This window comes from Pongo pygmaeus, chromosome 5 (assembly GCF_028885625.2).
Source record: "Pongo pygmaeus isolate AG05252 chromosome 5, NHGRI_mPonPyg2-v2.0_pri, whole genome shotgun sequence".
NCBI lineage: Eukaryota > Metazoa > Chordata > Mammalia > Primates > Hominidae > Pongo > Pongo pygmaeus.
The window spans coordinates 17,455,750-17,478,700 of NC_072378.2; the positions used below are offsets into that span (position 1 = coordinate 17,455,750).

Sequence of the window (22,951 nt, forward strand, 5' to 3'; positions counted from 1 at the left end):
CCAGTGCTCATAACGAGTGCTCAGAAAGAGACAAGATGAATAAACCATCCAAAACCAGCCAGACCCCAGATATTTGAGATGATTAAGATCTTTTCCCAAGATCACTTATTAAATGAGTCTCTGAAAACCTCCTCTTGTCTTTCTGTCTGTGGAAAGTCAACCCTAATTACTTTTTACAGTAAGAGAAACTCAAGGAGTCTGGAAGAGGGTTTTCTCCCCATACTTAGGGGATGCACAGAGGAGATTCATACTTAACAAGATCATCATTAAAACCTCCCCATAATTATGTCCTGACCTATGGATTGCTTATGAAAAAGATATTGTTCCCATGTAGATAAGGAATAGCATAGATCTTTGTGATTAATTTTGGGGGAAGATCTATTTTTCTTGAAAAGAAACTGTGATTTAAATGTAATCCTGTCATTTAGGTTGTTTCATACAACTGTTAGTTTTTTCTTAATGATTACAATTTTTAACTTTGCTTCTGTTCTTTGTTTAGTTGTTCAGGTGTGTCCTAAACAGAGTTTTAACTTATGTAATTACTAATTTTACTTGTTGCATTTTCCACTTTTCATATATATGAAATATATATAATATATAAAAATATATTAATTATATATCTTTAATAATCATTATGTATAATATATAAAATTTTATGTTGCTTGGGGCATAAACATTTATTCTTTTAGATAGGCTGTATCTATTGCAATCCTATAGTAACCCCTCAGTTGCTTTTTTTCCTTGAGACAAGGTCTTGCTCTGTTACCCAAGCTGGAGTGCAGTAGCGTGATCTTAGCTAACTGCAACCACCGCCTCCCAGGCTCAAGTGATCCTCCCACCTCAGCCTCTCGAGTAGCTGGGACCACAGACGTGCACCACTACACCTATTTTTTTTTTTTTGTATTTTTAGTAGAGACAGGGTCTCTCTAGGTTGGCCAGGCTGGTCTCAAACTCCTGAGCTTAAGCAATCCACCTGCCTCAGCCTCCCAAAGTGCTGAGATTACAGGCGTGAGTCACCACACTGGGCCTCTCAATTACTTTTTATTCAGAATACTTTTTTAATCTGATAACATTATAAATATCCCTTTTCGTGTTGTTGATGTGACCTCCTACCTTCCCTAGAACCTTATCTAATCAATCCTTTCCTTCTTTCTCTCCCTACTGGATCCTTCTGTTTAGTCTACAAGCCAAATCAGTTTTTTCTGTTTAAAAAAAACAAACCAAACCAAACAAAAACAACTTCCTTCACTGCCTAAAATGTCTCTGTCCTCCTCTTTACTGCCAGCCTTCTTAGGAACACTCTGTCCTCCCTGATGTCATGTCCTCACTTCCCTGTCACTTTTTAATCTCCTGTCCTCTGTCTTTCCTCCTTATCATTTGACCAAAAAAGACTTTCCCAGTGCCCTGCCTGCTTCCTAACTGTCCTCATTCCATTCAGCCTCCTTGAAGAATTTTTACTGCTGACCATCACCCTCCTCAAAGTTTTTCCTTCTCTTGGGTAATAACACTATGCTTTCTGTCTGTTTTACTTCATTTCTTGCTCTGACTTCTCTTCTTCCCTCTATCCCTTAAGTGTACATATTCCTTTAAGATTCATTCTATGTCATCAGAAGAGGACTTTCTCAAACCTGGTCTCTCCCCTGTCAGTTTCATCCATTCCCATGGTGGGGTCCGTCACTCATATGCTGGTGGTGCCCACTTTATGTCTCCAGCTGAAGGCTCATGCCCCACGGCCCTGGGTCTGGGTGTCCTCCAGGAGCTCAAATGCAGTGCGTCTGTACCACACACACCTCCCCCAAATGCTGGGCTCCCTTCTCATTCTTTCTCCCAGTTCATGGAACCTCAAGCCACCCTGTCTCTTGAACTAGAACTCCTAAGTCCTTGTGACCCCTCCTTTCCTTCACCCCTCACATCCAGCCAACCTCTGAGTCCTGATGATGCCCTAACCAGGAGAATCTATGGGATGTGGAAACTTCACTTCATTCCCATTTGCTCCAATTTGGAAAGGAAGGGAGGATGAGAGTGAAGAAGAGGAGAAGGGAGGACGGAAGTAAAGATGAAAGAAGGAAAAGAGGCAAGGAGGAAGGAAAAAAGGAGGGAAAAAAGGAAGGGGTAGAAGGGAGAAAGGAAGAAGAGAAAAAGATCTGCTTTTTAATTTTTTTTTTTTTTTTGAGACAGAGTCTCGCTTTGTCGCCCAGGCTAGAGTGCAGTGGTGCGAGCTCGGCTCACTGCCAGCTCCGCCTCCTGGGTTCACGCCATTCTTCTGCCTCAGCCTCCCGAGTAGCTGGGACTACAGTTGCCCGCCACCACACCCAGCTAATTTTTTTGTATTTTTTTTTAGTAGACACGGGGTTTCACCGTGTTAGCCAGGATGGTCTCGATCTCCTGACCTCATGATCCGCCCTTCTCAGCCTCCCAAAGTGCTGGGATTACAGGCGTGAGCCACCTTACCTGGCTTAATTTTTTTAATGTAAGGATATTACAAGCTTGCTTTTTAAAAATCTGTGAAATGAAGAAAAGACATAGAAGAAAAACAATCCCACCACTCTCTGACAGACACTACAGTATGGCCTCTTCAACCAGTCTCTGCCTCAAAGCTTCCCCTCCTCCAGTCTGTCTTCCATTCTTATCATCGTAACTGTTGCTACAAAAGAAACCAAACAAGCAGAAAACAAAGCAAATCAGGAATGCTGCCATAATCCGTTGCCTATGCAATCAATTCCAGACTGCAGAGGATGACATTCAAGGCCCTTTGCAACTTATTTCAGCCTCTGAGTCCTCTCCTCCAAAACTTCTCCCCCACAGCAAATCCATTATCCCAATCACATTGGACAACCCAAGTGCTATGAACATGTATAATGTGTCTTTATGCAAGGGCCCAAAATGTCCATCCTTCTCTTCCTAATTTGTATATTTTTCATTTTAACAGGTGTAGTGTATTCCATAATTTGATTAGCTGGGCTTGGAGACATCAAGAACTGCTTTCTCTAAAGCTCAAAGGCTAACGAGGGCAAAAGATAAACCTAAACCTGGTATATTGTAATAAGGGCATTGTAATAAGTACTGAACTGGTGGGGGGCCCTAGGTGGCAGTCCTGAACACTGCATAGGGATTGGGGAGTTGGAGAAGAGGTCACAAGGAAGGGGCCCCTTGAACTGGGACTTGCAAGAGAAGCAGGATTCATGCATGAGAAATTGCGCCTGACAAATGGAAGCGTCTGAAGTGTCTTTGCTCTGGTATTCACACAAACAGATTCAATCTCAGTCCATTCTCCCCCACCCCATCTGCCAAGATGACTTGGTGCTAAATGTGGTTTTTTTTTGGGGGGTTTTTTGGGTTTTTTTTTTTTTTTGAGACAGCGTTTGCTCTTTTTACCCAGGCTGGAGTGCAGTGGCACAATCTCGGCTCACTGCAACCTCTGCCTCCTGATTTCAAGTAATTCTCCTGCCTCAGCCTCCTGCCTAAGTAGCTGGGATTACAGGTGCATGCCACCACACCTGGCTAATTTTGTATTTTTTTTTTTTTTTTTTTTTTTTTAGTAGAGACAGGGTTTCACCACGTTGGCCAGGCTGGTCTAGAACTCCTGACCTCAGGTGACCTCGGCTTCTCAAAGTGCTGGGATTACAGGCGTGAGCCACTGCACCCAGCATAAATATGTATTTTTTTAAACAAGATTGTTGAATTTTATTTTTTAATCCCGTCAATTAGTTTCTAAATCTTTTTAATAAGCAAGTTTAGGCTGTTCACATGTGCTTTTTGATATGTTATTTGTCCTGAAGCCCAAGTAAATGTATCTTTATTGTAGTCATTCTTGCTTTCTCTTTTAATTTCTGTGGTTTTTATGGCAGATTTTAAACTCTATTTCTTTCTGAAATTGGCCAAAGGATAACCTTAAGTAGTCTGATGTTAACATTTTAACAATAATATATTCCGGAAAAACCATTTTAACTGCTTCTATTTATTTCAATTAACTAAGTAAACTTGGATTCTTTTCTAGGAAACAAAAAGAATCTTTTGTTCATCTTCAGCTGTTCATTATTTGTAATTATTATCTGAGATCCTTTTTGAGATTCTGCTAATACCTGATAGTTCCAAGAATTTATTTGCTAATTTACTAACCATTTCCATTATATTCTGTTAATCCTTGCATAACATTCTGATTCATTTGTTTCTCAAATATGTCCTTATAAATCTCTGTCTAGTTTTGTTTCCTACAGTGGCAAAATGGATACGTTTCTATGTGATGCACTGTTCATATTTTTAATTGGTCAATTTTTCCAAGTCTGAAAATATCCTTCTCTGTCTTCAAAGAACAAAATGACCCTGGGCAAGTACCTTCTTTTGGCCTTGTCATAGCTTTTCCACCCCGTCCTCTCCTCCTCCAAAGTCTAAGGAGAGAAATCTAATTACTATTCCATGTCATTAAATACCAGCTCTCTTTACCTGTGATCACTTTAAAACTTTGCCTTGGCCTATTTCTTTAAGGTGACAGGCATGCATATGTAGGGGAGTTCAGGCATGGGAAGTCACCCACCACTGAGTGAGTGGCTTTCTCTGAATTCTCATGATGTTCGTGCCAAAATTCTATTTCAGTTCAATAAATTTTCTGTTATCTCTGTTCCTAATTTTATACTCATCACAGTCCTTTCCTTTCTGTCCTTCAAAGCTTGAGCTTCCTTATTCTGTTTTGTAGGTGTATTCATCAGCTAGGGCTGCTGGAACAAAATAACACAAAGTTAGTGGCTTAAACAACAGAAGCGTATTCTTTCATAGTTCTGGAGGTTAGAAGTCAAGGCGTAGGCTGGGCGCAGTGGCTCACGCCTGTAATCCCAGCACTTTGGGAGGCCGAGGCGGGCAGATCATGAGGTCAGGAGATCGAGACCATCCTGGTGAACATGGTGAAACCCCGTCTCTACTAAAAATACAAAAAATTAGCCGGGCATGGTGGCGTGCGCCTGTAGTCCCAGCTGCTCGGGAGGCTGAGGCAGGAGAATCGCTTGAACCTGGGAGGCGGAAGTTGCAGTGAGCCGAGATCGCGCCACTGCACTCCAGCCTGGCGACAGAGCAAGACTCCATCTCAAAAAAAAAAAAAAAAAAAAGTCGAGGTATGGGCCATCCCTTAGATGGCCCAAGGGAAGACTCTCTTCTGAGACTCACTGCTGACTTCTTGAGGGTTGCTGGCAATCTGGTGTTTCGTGGCTTGTAAATGCATCATACTCCATCTTTATGTTCACGTGGTTTCTCCCTGTGTGTCTACATTTCCCCTTTCCATAGGGACACCTAGTCGTACAGGACTAGGGGCCCTCCCTACTGCAGTACGACCTCATCTTAACCAATTACATCTGCAACAACCCTATTTCCAAATAAGGTCACATTCTGAAGTACTTAGGGTAAGGACATCATGATATGAATTAGTGGGGGGACACCACTCAGCCCATAACACTAGATTTGTCAGGCATTGTTCTACTGTTATTATCTGTGTAATGCAGGCGTCATTTGGGCCAGTTGTTCTAGCGTGTCCTGGCTTACACCATCACATATTCCTCTGTACCAGTAACTGCTTCTTCTGTCTCTCTCTTTGGAAGCTTTCATCGTGAGCCCATTCAGACCTGCTCAGGTGGAGAGCTCCAGGCCCATTTGCCCCTTTAAGTTGCAAAATTGTGTTTTCATAGGAGTCAGGCTGCCAGTTGGTGGGGTTTCATTTATTCGATTTCTGTATCGTTTATGAAGCCTATCATACTGTTTGTTGTCTTGTTTTCTTATTTTCTAAAATCTTACAGATAACAATACAAGGAGGGATTACCATCTGTAAAACTCCTTCCCAAAAGTGCAGGGTACATAGATAGCATTCAGCAATTTTCTTGAATTCTTTTCTTTCCTCCATTGTTTTCCTGTCTAATTTTTGTGGACAGTTATATGAAAATCTAGGTGACTTCCTGAGACTTCATGTGCACACGTAGAACTCACGTAAAAACGAAGGAGCGGCACTGGTGTGCATTTGGTCACACTCCAGGGAGACATACCCAGATTACACCAACTCCTCAGGGTGCAGACAAGGTGACGTCAAAGGACACAGTTGGACTGGGATTCATTCTTACAATGGGATAAGGCAGGGCTTAGGCCCCTGTGAGAAAGAACCAAGTACTGGTTCCTAAAGGAAAGGTATGAAGGATGGGAGTGCAAACCCTCATGGAGCCCCAGGGCCCCTTGATAAGAGAATTCTCACATGCCCAGCTCCACCACTGTGCCACAAAGCCTTCCAGAAGCCCAACCATCAAGGCTGCTGAGAGATTCCTCTCCCTGGTGTGGCTGACAGGGGTGTTTTCCCTGGCGTGGCTGACGGGGGTGTTTTCACACCAGGAGCCACCAGCCCCCTGCTCAGTGATAAGGAGCACTCGTGAACTCTGCACATGAGCACCCTGAAAAAACCCAGAGGAGCTTGCCCTGGAAATAGCCCCATAGGTTCTCTCCTGTGTGCTTCTTGTCTGTTTCTGGTCACTCGTGCTTGGAGTTGTATGAGTCCAGTGAGAAGAGTCCCAGAGAGCAGAGTGGCAACTGCTACACTCCCAAGCTTATGTCCTTGGTCTGCCAGCCTGAGATGAGAACTACTTTTGCAGACCAAAATGAAAGACCACGGACTCCCTTTTTTTTTTTTTGCAGAACAAAATCAAAGACGGATGGACTCTATTTTTTTGGCAGACCGAAATCAAAGACGGTGGGCTCCATTCATTTCCTTTCCAGAGCTCTTCCCTGATAGCGAGGATGTTGTGGGCAGAGAAAGATAGAAAAGAATCATTTCTATAGCAGTTTCATGAGTCTGTGTCTGTGTATTCAATGCTTGGGTGGGGCTCCCCCTTCTCACGCAAGGCCTTGTCACAAGCTCCTGTGTCATGAATTGTTGGAAGCTGCAGCCTGGCTCAAATGACCACAGGGGTGCCTCTTTGTCAGACATACGCTGTGCATCTGGCGGCATCGTGAGGGTAATGTGATATGGCTCACAATTTTAATTTTAACAAAAAAATACATCTGTCAGACTCATTTCAGCTGACAGGATAAATATCATATTTCATTGCCAGTTTGTAAACACCTCACTTTTCATCTCTATCTAACATGTTTCCTGGGTGGTTTACAAATTGAAAAATCAAATGGAATACATTTGGGGCTGAGCATGTGTGCTATGTCAGTCAAGTCTGAGGGTAGTGTTTATATGGAGCCGGGTCCGTGCAAGCAATACATAGGTGGCTGACCAGGAAATGTGACGGTGGCAGATTTGTCTTATGTAGAATTGTCTGTAGTAAGAAAACCCGGTAGAGAAAGTGGTTTTGAGACCGTTCGGCAGCTGCCTTGGACACCTGGAGCCATTTCTTTTACAGATGAAGATGCATTGTGTCATTGTCTCAGGATCCTCGTCCTGTTGCTTCTCTGGCCACAAATTATTCTTCACCAAAGATGATTTTATTTCACTGTCTTTGAAAATCATTCTTTATAGGTAGAATATGAAGGTTCTCTGAAGTGATTCCAAAATGCAAAACTCAAACACTGTTGTCCAATTTCTTTAGTTGCAACAAGAGAGTAGAAGGGACAGTATTTGTTTTGTGATGTTGGGACGTTCATCAGGGAGAGAATTTGAGATAAGTAAAATAGCAAATAGAAATAGTGAAATAACTAGATTCCCAGTCCTGAGGGTTTTTTTTTCTCAGTCCTGTTATAAACAGCACTGATGGCATTTTATGTGAATATTTATGAGGGACCTTTTAATTAAAGGATCTCAAAATTCTCTTATCACCTGTTAGTTAATTTTCACAATGTCATGCTAGAGCGCATGGGTAGTAATGTTATATGCCATGTACAGGTGGAGAGATCAAAGCCCACAGATGTTCAGTTACAGAACTTGACAAGAACCTGCAGTGATCAACTGGGCTTTTTCCAGCCTGGGGCACCAGCCTCTGGTTACCGGTGCCACCCGGCTTTCCCAGGCTTGGTAACCAGTGAGAATGAGGTCTAGGGCTAGCTGGAAAACAACAGGAATGGTGACTTTGGACTCACCCCAACCCTTTCCTGCCATGTGAACTCCCACCTCCCACCCACTCATCTTCCTTTCTTGTCAGTCTGTTTATTACTCTGGGCTGATTTCCACTGACCCCGGAAAAGGATTAATTAATAACTATAGGGGTTAGTAATTATTGACAAGGTCACATTTTTCCAAAAAGTATATGCATTTTCAAATGGAAATCTAAACGCCAGCCAGGTCTTCCGCAGGCTTGGCTTCCTGCTGTCCTGCTTCCAATACTCTTTTCCTTCATTGTTAGGAACCAGAGATGCATAAGAACCTTCTACAGAAGTAGCCCTCAAACTACCTCTCCACGGCAGGCTCTGCCAAAACACCACTTAGTGCAGAGGCTTCTGAGGATGAGGAGGGGAAGGATGGAATGGAAGAAGGACATCCTGTTTGTGTTCCCACAATCCACAGCACTATAACTCTCAAAGGGTGAAGCAGTGAACATTGGGTGTACCAATTCTGAAAGCCTAAAGTCCCTCATACACAACAATCACCTATAATATATTTGTGGCCAAACATGTTCTAAAATCCAGTAAAATAAGCCAGGCATGGTGGTGTGCACCTGTAGTCTCAGCTATCTGGGAGGCTGAGGTCGGAGGACCCCTTGAGCCTAGGAGTTTGAGGCCAGCCTGGGCAACATAGCAAGACCCTGTCTCTCAAAAAAAATACATTAAACAAACTAATGAGATAGAAAAACTGCAAAATCTTGGGAAGTAGAATTCAAGGAAGTTGTGATAGTTGATAATTTAAGCTCAAGTAAATTTTCTCAAGGGAAGAACCTAGATAAATAACTGACAGTGGGTCAGGTGTTGTGGCTCATGCCTGTAATCCCAGCACTGGGAGGCTAAGGCGGGCGGATAGTTTGAGCCCAGGAATTCAAGACCAGCCTGGGCAACATGACAAAACCCTGTCTCTACTAAAAATACAAAAAAATTAGCCCGGCATGGTGGCGTGCACCTGTAGTCCCAGCTACTCGGGAGGCTGAGGTGGGAGGATCACTGGAGCCCAGGAGGTCCAGGCTGCAGTAAGCCAAGATCACACCACTGCACTCCAGACTGGGTGACTGAGCAAGACCCTGTCTCAAAAAATAAATAAATAAGTAAATAACTGACGGTGTTTATGCATGGCCAGGATATCATATCATAAGACAATCAAGATTATTCTTTAGAAATCAGCCTCAAAATACCATTGATTAGATGTTTAAAGGCTAGGGATCTAAACATGTTTTCTCTTACCCACTCTGTTGCTATAATCCAAAGGGCAACTGAAGTCACCCTTCCGCTTAGGATCCAGTAAGATGTGCTGGAACCCTCATTCCGTGTCCTGTGGACATGCCAGGATATCTGGAAGTGCTCACGCAACACACTGTCACGGTCACCCCGGCTTCCAGGCTGAGCCGCTGCGGAGGACTCAGCTGTGTCTTTTCTGCTCATGGAGCCCTGCAGTTCTCCTTGATTGCATTGGCAGGAGGCACTTGCAGTTTTAAATAGCAACCTCCAAGCAAGGAACTCAGAATCATCCTCTGTGTGCCCCACTGCCATCACTTTTCTTGCTCACCTCATTCATTAACTCAGCACTTAATTGCTGAGCACGTACTATGTGCCAGGTGCTGAAGATACTGAAGAAAAGAAGCCATCCTCGTGCCTGCTGGAAGCCCTGTCCCTTACCTGCCTTTCGGAGCCGTCTCCTTCTCCCGTCCCCTCTTGCTGTGGACTTCCCCAGTCACTTATCAAGCCCCTGAGAAACACTCCCAATTGGTGTCTGCTCTGACTTGGTGCTGTCCCCTTGCGCCTGCCTCTGACTCTCTCCTCCCTGACAGGTCAGTTATTCTAAACTTTCAACTAGGCCACTGCTCTGCATTAAATCCTCTCAGAGCTCCCCAAGAGCAAATGCCTGTCTGGCTCAGCAGCCTCATCACCCAGAATGCCTCCAGGCTGGTTTGTTTGTTTGTTTGTTTGTTTGTTTTTGAGTTGGAGTTTTGCTCTTGTCACCCAAGCTGGAGTGCAGTGGCACCATCTCGGCTCACTGCAACCTCCGCCTCCTGGGTTCAAGCGATTCTCCTGCCTCAGCTTCCTGAGTAGCTGAGATTACAGGCACCCACCACCACGCCCGGCTAATTTTTGTGTTTTCAGTAGAGACGGGGGTTTCACCATGTTGGCCAGGCTGGTCTCGAACTTCTGGCCTCGTTTTGTTTTGTTTTTTGTTTTGTTTTGTTTTGAGACAGGCTCTTACACTGTTACCTAGGCTGGAGTGCAGTGGTGCCATCATGGCTTACTGCAGCCTCAAACTCCTGGGCTCTAGTGATCCTCCCACCTCAGCCTCCCTAGTAGCTGGGACTACAGGTATGTGCCACTATGCCTAGCTAGTTTTGTTTGTTTGTTTGTTTGTTTGTTTTGTAGAGACAGAATCTTGCTTTGTTGCCCAGGCTGATCTCCAACTCCTGGGCTCAAGTGATCCTCCCGCCTCAGCCTCTCAAGTAGCAGGGATACCCAGTTAGTTTCATTTTAATTTTTGTAGAGATGAAGTCTCACTATACTGTCCTGGCTGGTCCTGAACTGCTGGACTCAAGTGATCCTCCCACTTCGGCCTTCCAAAGAGCTGGGATTACAGGCATGAGCCACCACATCCGACCTGATTCTTACTCCATGCCATTCAGGAAAATTTGTTGTTTCCTGAGCATAGCTTGGCTTTGTGCTCTTTTTGGTATCTTTGTCTGCTGTTCTGTCAGCCTTTCCCTTCAGATTTCTTCTCATCTGTAAGTAATAAGCAAACACCTCCCCTCTGGATTGTCCTACCTGGTGCCACCCACAGTCAGACCAGCAGCCGCCCAAGCCCTTGATGGCTCGGTCCCACAGCCCCACTGTAACCATTTGTTCATGTGACCATCTCATTCATCCTAGCTCAGGGCCAGGAAAATGGTAATTGTGATAAATTTAGTCATTTATTGTAATTCTTCAGTGAATTTCACATCTCGTTTTTTTAAAAAAACCCACTCATATCACAAGCCCACATTCAGCTCAGAAACAAATGTTAAATCGGCCTAAACCTCACTTTCCTCTGCTGAAAAATGAGGATAATAATACTGAATTATAAAGTCACTAAGAGAATTAGCATCTATCTTTGTGGAAGCCATAGTTTCAATCACATCAGAGCATCTCCTTATAGAGCTGCAGTTTGTGTTAGTTCTGTTGTCATCAAAGTTTGCACGCCAAGTTAGCACACTTGGTCTTGAATTATACCCTCTGGACATCTAAGGGATTCATGGACATGAACATGGTCTTGAATTATACCCTCTGGACATCTAAGGGATTCATGGACATGAACAAGCACCGGCTGCTTCATATCTGTTCCATGAGGTGGATATTCTCTCAGTTAATAAGGGGCAGAGTCAAGACTAAAATCCAAGACTGACTCTGATGCCCATGCTGTGTGGAAACTCCACTGTGCTGAGGGGTCTGTGCTGGCAGGACATCCTACCATTACCCATTTTGCCTTTGGTCCACTCCTGCAAACACAGGAAAATACCTCCACCAGAAAGTCTACAAACTACCTTTCCTTCCAAAATTAATAAAATTGATGGCCACCATGAGCCACAGAGAAACTGCCTTTAAAGAAAATCAGGCTGGGTGCAGTGGCTCACGCCTGTAATTCTAACACTTTGGGAGGCTAAGGCGGGCACATCACGAGGTCAGGAGTTCAAGACCAGCCTGGTCAACATGGTGAAACCCCATGTCTACTAAAAATACAAAAATAAGCCGGGTGTGGTGGCACGCGCCTATAATCCCAACTACTCAGGAGGCTGAGGCAGGAGAATTGCTTGAGCCTGGTAGACGGAGGCTGCAGTGAGCCAAGATCATGCTACTGCACTCCAGCCTGGGCAACAGAGCAAGACTCTGTCTCAAAAAACAAACAAACCAAAAGAAAAAGCAAAAGAAAATCAGAACACAGTAACTACTATTCAGTACAGTTTCCAACAAGCAGCAGTGTTAAGTCCTCAGAGTCCCACATGGTGCCCCAAAGGGTGTTGAATGACCAAATGTCCCACAGTTGGCATTATCCAGTGTCAGCTACCATCACGGGGAGAGTTCAGTTGCTACTACACTCTTCCATGCGCCTCTCTGCTTGCCTGTTGGGATTAGCTTCTTGAAATGTGTTGCCTTGCCCCTTACTAGCTAGGGTTTTGCATCCATTCTCTCATTTAACAAACACTAGTTGAGATTCTATTTGCCAGATCCTGGTCTGGAGGTGGGAAAACCGTAGTGAGCAAAACAGATCTGCCCTCCTGGAGTTTGTAATCTAGTAGGTCCATCATGATAGTTGTGCCATTTAGCCAGATCTTGAGTTCTCCACGGGGGTGCTAACGTCCTCCAAAAGGGCATTTTGGAAATGCGTGAGGTTGTCAGATACAGGAGGTTTCTTTTGGCATTTGGTGGGCAGATGCCAGAAGCTCAGCAACACACAACACAATGCATTATCCCTCCTCTTACTTGACTGTCACCCGCCATGTATGCATGTAGGTGAAAAACATTTTCAATCATCTGAGCTTCGAACCTAATTTCATTCCATATTCTATATTAATATGCATAGTAATTTTAATATATATCCTAAATTACCCTGGAATGCAGCTGCAGTGCAAATTGAGGGAAGATGACACTTTGTTTTCTTCTGAACTTTACCATGTGTTATTTTCCATGTCAGAAAATGGCATCTCCAGATATCTCCAAAAGACTTCTTGTATTTGAGTTGCTAAAACGCTCACCTGTATGAGTCCACATCTGTGGCTATCTCTTTCTGCAGGATTCTATGTGCAGCTGCAACTTTTGGACTACATCATATCTTCCTGGTGTTGTTGTGGCCAAGCATTTATGTCTTAAAATTACTTTCCTTTTATTTCTCCTTTATTTTACAATTGGACACCATATGGATTTCTTAAAGTGATGTGTACATGTAGTTTATATTATCTGTGAATTTCTTTCAGGCTAGAAAATAGAGGATTATAAAACACTTGCAATTTTAAAATGGAGTATTGGGTTGGGTGGGGTAGAAGTCACAAAGCTAGGTGTTTCTGCCATGTCAACAGCACTCCTTTGCGGGCAGAGGTCCTGCCCATGAGTTTTCGGTTGTAGTCCTAAGATTCTGCATGGGTCCAATCAGAAGAAACAGAATGAGAGCCTTGGAGAAGGATCCTGGAGGCCTCCTACTAGGCCAGGATTGCTGGAGTTTGGGGACTTTGAGGAGTCCTGGAAGAGAGACTGGGGCAGCCAGGGCAGCAGGGGGTACCCAAAGGGCTTGGAAAGTGGCTGTTTGCCAACCACTACAAAGGATCATGGTGCCTTAACAGCTGGTGAAGCTGCCCTTGTGCCCTTTGGCTGAATGCCAGCTATAAGCTCAGCCCTCCTGCTGACATGTCTGTTTCCCGTGCAAGTAAACTCTTCAGGCTGTGCCCATAGCTCCACTGGGTAAACCAGAGGACGTGTGCTACTAAAAGAAATCTGTATCTCTTTCATTCTTCTTCTGCCTTGAGAAACTCAGTGTCATTAACATCATGCCCCAGAAATGTGAGTTTCTGATCCTGGGGTTCTTCTAGCACCCTTGCATTGAACTTGAACAGCTTTTCCTAAGGACTGTCCCCCAATGCCCCAGAGATTGTCAGGGTGCCCCATCTGTTCTCCACCTTTTCCAGTATGTCCCAGAGTCACGTAAGTAAATTGCCTGAGATTCTCAAAAAGAGATGACCTAAGTTTCCACCCCATTCAAAAGGGCCTGCATTGTAAGCATGTCCTTCTTACCGCATATCATGGGCACCGTGTTCTCAGTTCTTTCATCAGCTACAGTGTTTAACTCAGCAATAACTATTCCATTTTGTCCAGCTATCCATGATATGCTTTTTCTTCAGTATTTGAGGTCAGTAAAATTGCTTGAATAATTACAATAATAGCAGCTGTCATTTTTAGTCCTCTATCATGTGTCAGACATGATGCACATACTGTCTTATGTAATCGTCATCAGAACCTTACAGATGACATACGAAGAATACTGGGGCTCGGACTAGTGTGAAAGATACGGTTTAAACCCAGATGTTTCCTGTTCCGAAGCCAATGCTTTTTTTGTTTTGCCTAAGAGTATTAGCTGTGGGAGCCAGACATATCTGGGTCCAAATCTCAGTTCTAGCCAGATGATCTTGGGCAAGTTACTAGGTATTTCTTGATCTTGTTTCCTCACTCATAAAACAGGGATAATAATGCTAATGTTTCCACCAAAGTTTTATGATGTTTACATAATATATAGAATACAAAGTACAGTGCCTGATTTATAGTAAGCAATCAGGAAATTTTCATTTCTTCCCTCCCCACAAACTGATCTGAAGATGATAGTCATCCCACAGGACTCTCACAGATTTCTGCGGGCTTCCTCACATGACCTGCTGATGAGGACCAAATAAATCCCATTGTCTATCCAGTTCAGCTGCTCTTGGCCCCAGCCTTGTCCCTGTGTTTATTCTGGAAGGAGTACTTAATGTGCCAGGAGGAAGGAAAGGGTTTGACCTTACTGGTCTTTGCAGGAACTGTGTTTTGTACTTTGCAGTACCCATGTGTGATGCTGGAAAGGTACATCTTAGAAACTCAGAGAAATCTTCTATAATCAACCATGGGAAATGGTTGTCTATTTTTTCTCTCTATAAATTTCCCAACTTCTTGTGATGTTTGCCAGTGGTGGGGTGCGTGTATTTTGATTTTAACTTTGTATTTTGGGGTCACCAAAAAAAAAATCAAAACACAAGTACGTCTATGGGCTGGAAGTCAGAAGGAGCAGAACTGAGGGAAGGTAACTGAAAGAGAAAAACAAGACTGGTGAGGCACCAGAGGGTCCAGCAGGAACATGAAACTGCAGCTGGCAGCCTTTATTCTGTGCTACCAATCAGCAGCAGGCATATTATATCCTGGACTATGTGCCGGCGTCCAAAGTGGCTGGAATTGAAAGTGAACTTTAGCCTATGCGTGGCTGAATTCAGGTCAGCCAGTTGGGGGGAAAAGCAGATTTTATCCCTGTCCACTTCCTGATTTCTCCTCATTGATGTTCCATACTCCCTTCTGATCAGCTGCTAGCATGTGACAGGCTGGCTGGATCAAACAGCATCAACCAAATGTTCAGTCAAACATTGTAGTCAGCTAAATATTTTCACATAAGCCTTTTTTACATTAATAAAATCTGCCCTGCTCCTCTGACCCCTTTGTACTGCTTCACTCCTTCTTTTCATAGTACGATATCTTTAATATGTCTGTTGTTTACTGTCTGTTTACTGCTTGTAAACCCCAAAGGAAAGACCTGTTTTCCCCACTTATGTATCTCAAGTCCCTAGGACTATGCCTGGCACCTAGTAGGTGCTCAATAAATATTATAACAGATAAAAAGAACAAGAAAACATGAGGTCAGAGTTAGTGGACATCAGGCAGAAAAAAATGTTTATGAAGGAAAACAGAGGAGGACATAAAAGACAATATCTGATCATTTTATTCACGTATGAATAAAAAATCTGTATCAAAACAAGGTAAACTATTACCATCTTTAGAGAGGTACATTTTATTTCTCATTTACCCAGATCAGATTGGACTTTTCAGAAGCTTAATTTTTGTCACTTCAGTGTTAGTTTGTGTATTCATTCCCTTGTTCATTCATTCCTGTTACATGACACTATGTTTAGTATAAAAATGCAAGCTAGACCACCAGCATCCACTCATATAACCCAAATAAGCCACTTTAAATAGTGCACCTCTCTCTCACTTCAATTTGTTAAAATACGATAGAGATGAAACCAAGGCTAAAGGCTGTTTCTCTCTACAGTCCAACAAGTTTTAGGATATAATGAGTAATTGACCTGGGAAATTAAACAAAAATAATTTTACCGCCAACCACAGACTGTACCCATAATGGAGGCTGACTGTCTCACAGACTTTTGCTGCTGGCCAGAGTGAATGACTCAGCACAAGTCAACCCCAGGAGAGAAACAATACAGAGCTCACCCCTGGCTGATTGAGGGCCAGAAGCGCCATTCTTGTAGGTGAGGAACAGAGCATGTATACATTGTGTTGTTCTGAACTGGAACTGAATTGTACTGAATACAGGAACATATAGCACATTTATGAATCATGTGTACTGGATTGAAAATGTGAGAAGATGCTCCCAAGCAAAGACACACTGAGGAGTGGAGACCAGAAAGGAACTGAGCTGAGGGGGGGCAAAGAAAAAAAAAAAAAAAAGCAAGCCCATCGCAGCTGCACTGCAGATATTACTCATCAGTTGTGGCCCCTGGGAACACCTGGTTGAGGGCAGCCGAAACAGTATGTCTAAATTGGAATTCCTGGTCTTTGCGCTAAAGCCTGCTCCTTCTGCCATTTCCCCCATCTCAGTTGATGGCAACTCCATCCTTCTAGTTGTTCAGGTCAGAGACCAAGGAGTCATTCCTGACTCCTCATTTGCTTTGATACCCCACATCCGGTCTAAAATCTACTTTTCACAATCTCCACTACATTCACTCTGGCCTGAGCTACTTTCATCTCTTGTCGGAATTATTGCAGTAGTCTCGGATACGATGTCCCTAGTTCTGCGTTTACCCTCCAATAATCTATTCTCAATACAGCAGCCAGAGCGATCCTTAGAAAAGAAAACCACATCACGTTATTCCTCTGCTCAGAACTCCATGGCGATCTCCGCTTCATTCAGGATAACAGCCAAAATCCTTTCAGCAGTTCCCATGATTGGTGCCCCAACACCCTGTCATTTTCTCTCTGACTTCAAACCCTGGCCCTTTCTCCCTCAGTCGCTCCATTCCAGCTACACGGGTCTGCTTGCTCCTTAAACACTGGAGGCACATTCCTACCTTGTGATCTTTGTAGTGGCCGTTTCCTCTCTCTGGGGAGCCCTTCCTCCAGATGTCTACATGGCTAATGCCACTTCCAGATATTTATTCAAATGCCACCTTCTCAATGAGACCTGCGCTGGCCATCCTATTTTAAATGGGAACTCACCCCCCATATATATTTCTGATCCTCCTCACTAGGTTCTACCTTTTTCCCTGTATGGTTTTTGTTACATGCTATATAATTTAGTTATTTATTATAATTATTTCTCTGGGTCTGTCTCCCCCTGTGATGGTTAATTTTATGTATCGACTTGACTGGGCCCTGGGGTTTCCAGATACTTGGTTGAGTATTATTCTGGGTGTTTTTGGATGAGATTAACATTTAAATTGGTAGACTGAGTAAAGTAGATTGCGCTTCCCAATCAGTTGGAGTGCCTCATCCAATCAGTTGAAGGCCTGAATAGAACAAAAGTCTGACCCTCCCTTAAGTAAGAGAGAATTCTTACTGACAGCCTTTGAGCTGGGAAATTGGGTTTTCTGTTTTGTTTTGTTTTGTTTTGTTTTGTTTTGTTTTGTTTTGTCCCCTGCCTTTGGACTCGAATTGAAAGATCATTGGCTCTTCCTGGATCTCCAGCCTGCCAGCCTTCAGACTTGGACTGGAACTTACACCACTGGCTCTCCTGGGTCTCCAGCCAGCTGACTGCAGATCTTGGGACTTGTCAGCCTCCATAATCACATGGGCCAAATCCTTGTCATAAATAAATAAATAAACACATCCTATTCGTTGTGTTTCCCTGGAGAACCCTGACTAATACATGCCCCTTGCCACTTAAACAAAAGAGGGCAGGGACATCAGAGTGCTGTCTGTATTGTTTACTGCTGTACCCCAGCACCTCGACCAGCTCTGGCACATAAAAGTCACCAGTATATATTTATTGAATAAATGAAGAAACAAATGAACCAGCAGGTGGCAAAATAACTCTCTTTACCAATAATAGTGAGCAAAATTGTCTTCATTTTATTACACAGTCATGATTTATAAGCTTTACATCTAAGAACTGAGTCAAAAATCAAAGAATGGTCCTTCCAGCACATGCCTCATAGAAAGTAGTTCTGGTTGTACATCACGTTTCATGCTGGATTTATACACACCGTTAGCCACACTTTCCCTTTGGGGTCAATGTCAAAATCCAGGCTCAGCAGTCTACAAGCACTGATAAGACTTGGAATCCATGGGATTTATGGCATACGGAGCTATGGGACTCCTCTGGACTTGGAAGTGGCCAAAAATCCCCCTTGGACAACAAAGAAGCATCTCAGCTCAAGACTCAAAGATGAAAGGTCATTGGCCATGAGTGTGTGCTGCAAAAGAAAAAGACTGCAGTTTAGTGGCTTTTTTCCTTAAAAAGCCTGCTTTTTCACACAAGTTTAGGTGCGTGAAAGAGAAAGCAAGAAAATACAGAGAAAGGACAGGAAAGAGACCGTAACTGTCAATGGTGGGAGTTGTTAGAAGTGAGGACAGGGCTGGCCAACAAATGACCTGCAGAAAAGACAGCAACAGAGGACAGGATCCCAGTGCAGTGGGGGGATGGCTATGCCAGCAGCCCATCCAGAGATGTTTATAGCTCCTGAAAGCAACTGCTGTGTGTGTGTGTGTGTGTGTGTGTGTGTGTGTGTGTGTGTGTGTGGTAAGTGAGGGAAAACAGGCTGCTTTACCTCTGTTAAATGCCCTTAAAAGCATCTCCATGGTTATAAGTGAGACAACCAGAGAGGAAGGGGCAAATGAATACACGGTAAGCAGCCCAGCAGGCCTCCATGAAACCCTGAAGCTACCCCACAGGCCTCTTATAGCAGCATCTCCCTGGGTCTGTTCACAGAATACCAGTTCCTTAGAAAACTGGGTGATATTAAAAGCTCCATGGATCAAAAAGCTTGAAAAACATCAGATTAAGCAAAGTTAAATAGGTTTCTTTAGTATCTTGTTCAGTATTCTGAAGTGAATTGTGGGCCACCAAAAGAGGGGGTTCCATATGCAGAATCCTTCCAACCTTGTTGACCAGGAAGCACGGCTCATGTTGAGCTGCTCACCAAATGAGCTAGTGCTCTATGGGATGCATTGCTCTGTTTTTTTCTTTTTTTTTTTTTTTTTGTAAAGATGCGATCTCACTCTATTGCCCAGGCTGGTCTCAAACTCCTGGGTTCAAGCCATCTGCCCACCTCAGCCTCCCAAAGTGCTGAGAATACAAGTGTGAGCCGCCACTCCCGGCTGTTTGCTCCTGAGAATAACAAACAATGGAATCTTAGGAAGATGATGTTACCCTTAAAAGAGAAAGCAGTTTCCGATTAAGGATCATTGGAGCTAAGTATCAGTGGCTCGGTACAATAATGGCTCATCTACCCTGTGGGATATCTTAACACTCACAGGGGAGTTGTTGAAATTCTTTGCATCTGCTGAGTTTGAGGTGGAAACTGTAGATTTACATCCTGTCAGCCACGTTCTACATAAATGAATCTCAGAGAAAAGATCTGGCCATCCCTCTACCATGGGCCACTTAGGAGAGAGACAGTGACCCAGCAAATTCAGTTGACGGGGCTGGGACCTTCAAATGGTGGATTTGGTAGTTTAAACTGAGATTTATCATTAGAAAGTAGAGACAACAGATGAAAACCAATCAGCATGGTATTTGGCATATAGTCAATGCACATCAAATGTTGACAGAATGAAAAATGAATTGCAGTTCAGAATAATTTTTTCTTGCTATTTCAAAGAACTAATTTCTGATCACTCTACATTGTCATAGATTTTATAAAGTTGATGAATTCAAATGGTTTCAGCAGTTTTCTCCAATGTTTGTCCCTAGGGATTACTAGTGAAGTCCCTCTGGATTTAAGTAAAGCACAAGTGAGAACTTCTGCTCCTCAGCTTTTATGTGCCGAATCTCACAAAGTGAAATTATAGGTGATTATAAAATTTATCGCTGTCAGAAGCCAGATGATACCTCCCCGATAGGGTAAGAGTTGGTATCTTCTCAGCTGAACCAGTAAGCTGAAATAAGAACAAAACACAAAATGAGATCTTCTTAGCCACCTGATCTGTTCTGTTATACTTGTTGTAGACAACTAGGTTAAGCTTTGGTTTTCAACTTAATTTTCTCTCCAAAACGTCTGGTTTCTCTCTGCAGCAATTTTCTATGTTGTTGTCATTGCCTAGTATTGATCCACTACTTCCTTCCTGGATCTCAAATAATTCAGCTAATCCCATGCCCCTGCCATGAATCCAGCATTTTCTGGAACTCATGTTGTCAAGGCCCCTTATACAAGGGAAATACACTAGAGCCTCCTCTGTCTCCCATATTCATTAGTTAGCTGCACACTGATGCATGAATGGAAAAGATATGTTTTCTCTGACTGGACTGTTAGCTTTTTGCACTACTAGTCAAGTATCTATCAGAACAACTATAATGAAAACTATAAATCTCAACCTGAGGGAACAGTTAATGTGAAGGGTTTTCTTGTTTGTTTATTTTGTTCTGTTTTTATGGTCTCCCAAGCCCTGGTGTTGCATTAAGATTCAGGATATGAGCTATTGTGAGGCTATTGTAACATCCTGGGTCATTGTGTTAAACATTTCCATTTCCATTCAACTTGACTTTTCCTCTCACATAATCTATCCTTCGGAAAAGTGTCAAACATTGACAGCATAGAGAAAATTGTGGCCCACACATCATGTCAACAGAACTGTGTTCTTGTTCTGATGTATAACTTGTAGGTTTTAGAGTGAGCACTCCCTCAAATTCTGCAGCACAAAATCTAGAAATGATGAGAGATGGGAATCACATCTGTGAACAATGGCAAAGACAAAGAATAGTAAATGGGAAGTGACAAAAAAAAAGTCTACTGTTCATTGTGTCAGTGGCCCCAAAATCCTAGAGAAGGCTTTGAATGATTCTGACAAGTTAAAACATATTGATAATGACAATGTAGATTATTATCTATCTGAAGGGTACAAAAATGACTTCAGAGAAGGCTTTTTAGCCTATGATTTGCTGAACACTTTTGCAGAAAAGGCATTGTATTAAAAATGCCCAATTTGAAACTGCAAGTGTATTGTTCTACCTTTATAGAGCAGTAGAGCAATCTCATGTCAAACTTCAGTTCTGCCCCGGAGGTCTTATCTAAATAGTTCTACGTCTCAGGCTCCAGATCGCTTCCTTTCTAGTTCTCCTGAAGATGTCAGTAAAGGGGCATCGTAATGATGATCCTGGGCCCCCATGAAAAATTAAATTAAATTATAAATGGGAGCCTGTCATCATTATTATGTTTTTCTGTATGTCTAAAATAGCTTGTTTTATTTTATTTTATTTATTTGTATTTTTTTGAGATGGAGTCTTGCTCTGTCGCCCAGGCTGGAGTGCAGTGGCACAATCTCGGCTCACCGCAAGCTCCGCCTCCTGGGTTCACGCCATTCTCCTGCCTCAGCCTCCTGAGTAGCTGGGACTACAGGCTCCCGCCACCACACCTGGCTAATTTTTTTGTATCTTTAGTAGAGGTGGGGTTTCACCGTGTTAGCCAGGATGGTCTCAATCTCCTGACCTCGTGATCCGCCCACCTCGGCCTCCCAAAGTGCTGTGATTACAGGCGTGAGCCACCGCGCCCAGCCAGCTTGCTTTAAAAACAAAAACTGTTACTGAAAAAAAAATGTGCCAGTGAGATTGTTGAAAGATTAGCATTAAAAATTAAAGTAGGGGCTGGGCACGGTGGCTCACGCCTGTAATCCCAGCACTTTGAGAGGCTGAAGCGGGCGGATCATTTGAGGTCAGGAGTTTGAAACCAGCCTGACCAACATGGTGAAACCCCGTCTCTACTAAAAACACAAAAATTAGCCGGGCATGGTGGCACACGCCTGTAATCCCAGCAACTCAGGAGGCTGAGGCAGGAGAATCGCTTGAACCCGGGAGGTGGAGGTTACAGTGAGCCGAGATCACGCCATTGCACTCCAGCCTGGGTGACAGAGCAAGACTCCATCTCAAAAAAAAAATAATAATAAAGTAGGAGTTTATGCATGTTAAAAAGCTTCTCTCTGAGATACCAGGACAATGTAACTATCCAAAGCAATGCATCCTCTGGAAGACCAAGCCACCAGGTTTTATATTCTTGAAGAATGATTTTTAAAGAATATAAGCAAATATAGCTTGAGCACGGTGGCTCACGCCTGTAATCCCAGCACTTTGAGAGGCTGGGGTGGGAGGATTGCTTGAGCCCAGGAGTTCAAGACCAGCCTGGGCACAACATAGGGAGACCCGGTCTCCTCAAAAAAATCAAAAACTTAGCCAGGGCTGGTGGCACATGCCTGTGGTTCCAGCTACCTGGGAGGGTGAGGCTGGAGGATCTCTTGAGCCTGGGAGATTGAGGCTGCAGTGAGCCAAGATTGCACCACTGCACTCAGCCTGGGTGACAGAGTGAGACTCTGTCATAAATAAATAAATAAATAAATAAAAGCAAATATAGTATATAAGGAATATAAGGAACATAAAGTTTAGCAACCCTAAGATAAGGAATATATATGAACCATTAAGTCTTATAAAGATGTAAAAATATTTCCCAAGGAATCTGTTATTATTCAATATAATGGCAACTGCTGTAAAATCATGTACATGAGTGGTGCTCACTAGGTTTTGCAAACATTTTAAATTGTTTAAATTGTACAAGTGTTTCTGAAAATATCTCCATGGGCATATTCTGAAATCTCCAAAATATTCCTGGACAGTAAAAAATTTTTATTTAATGGGACTCAACAAGAAGGGAACTAGCCAAGGGAAATACCTACAATTGCACCAAAGCAAAAGTTAACTCAATTGAACATTTCTCATTTGTAAAAAATTGCTGCTGACTTTAAATGGTGAAAATAATTGCCTCAATTATTAGAATGTGTCCAAATATATATGTGTGTGTCCAAATATATATATATATTTATTTTTATTTTTTTTTTTTGAGACGGAGTCTTGCTGTGTTGCCAGGCTGGAGTGCAGTGG

General features: G+C 43.1%; 1 protein-coding gene across 1 annotated transcript in view; it reads left to right on the forward strand.

The window, feature by feature from the left end:
• CAP2 (cyclase associated actin cytoskeleton regulatory protein 2) overlaps positions 1–22,951 on the forward strand; it is a 162,399-nt gene that overhangs the window by 82,948 nt on the left and 56,500 nt on the right. The gene's annotated exons all lie outside the window — the stretch shown is intronic.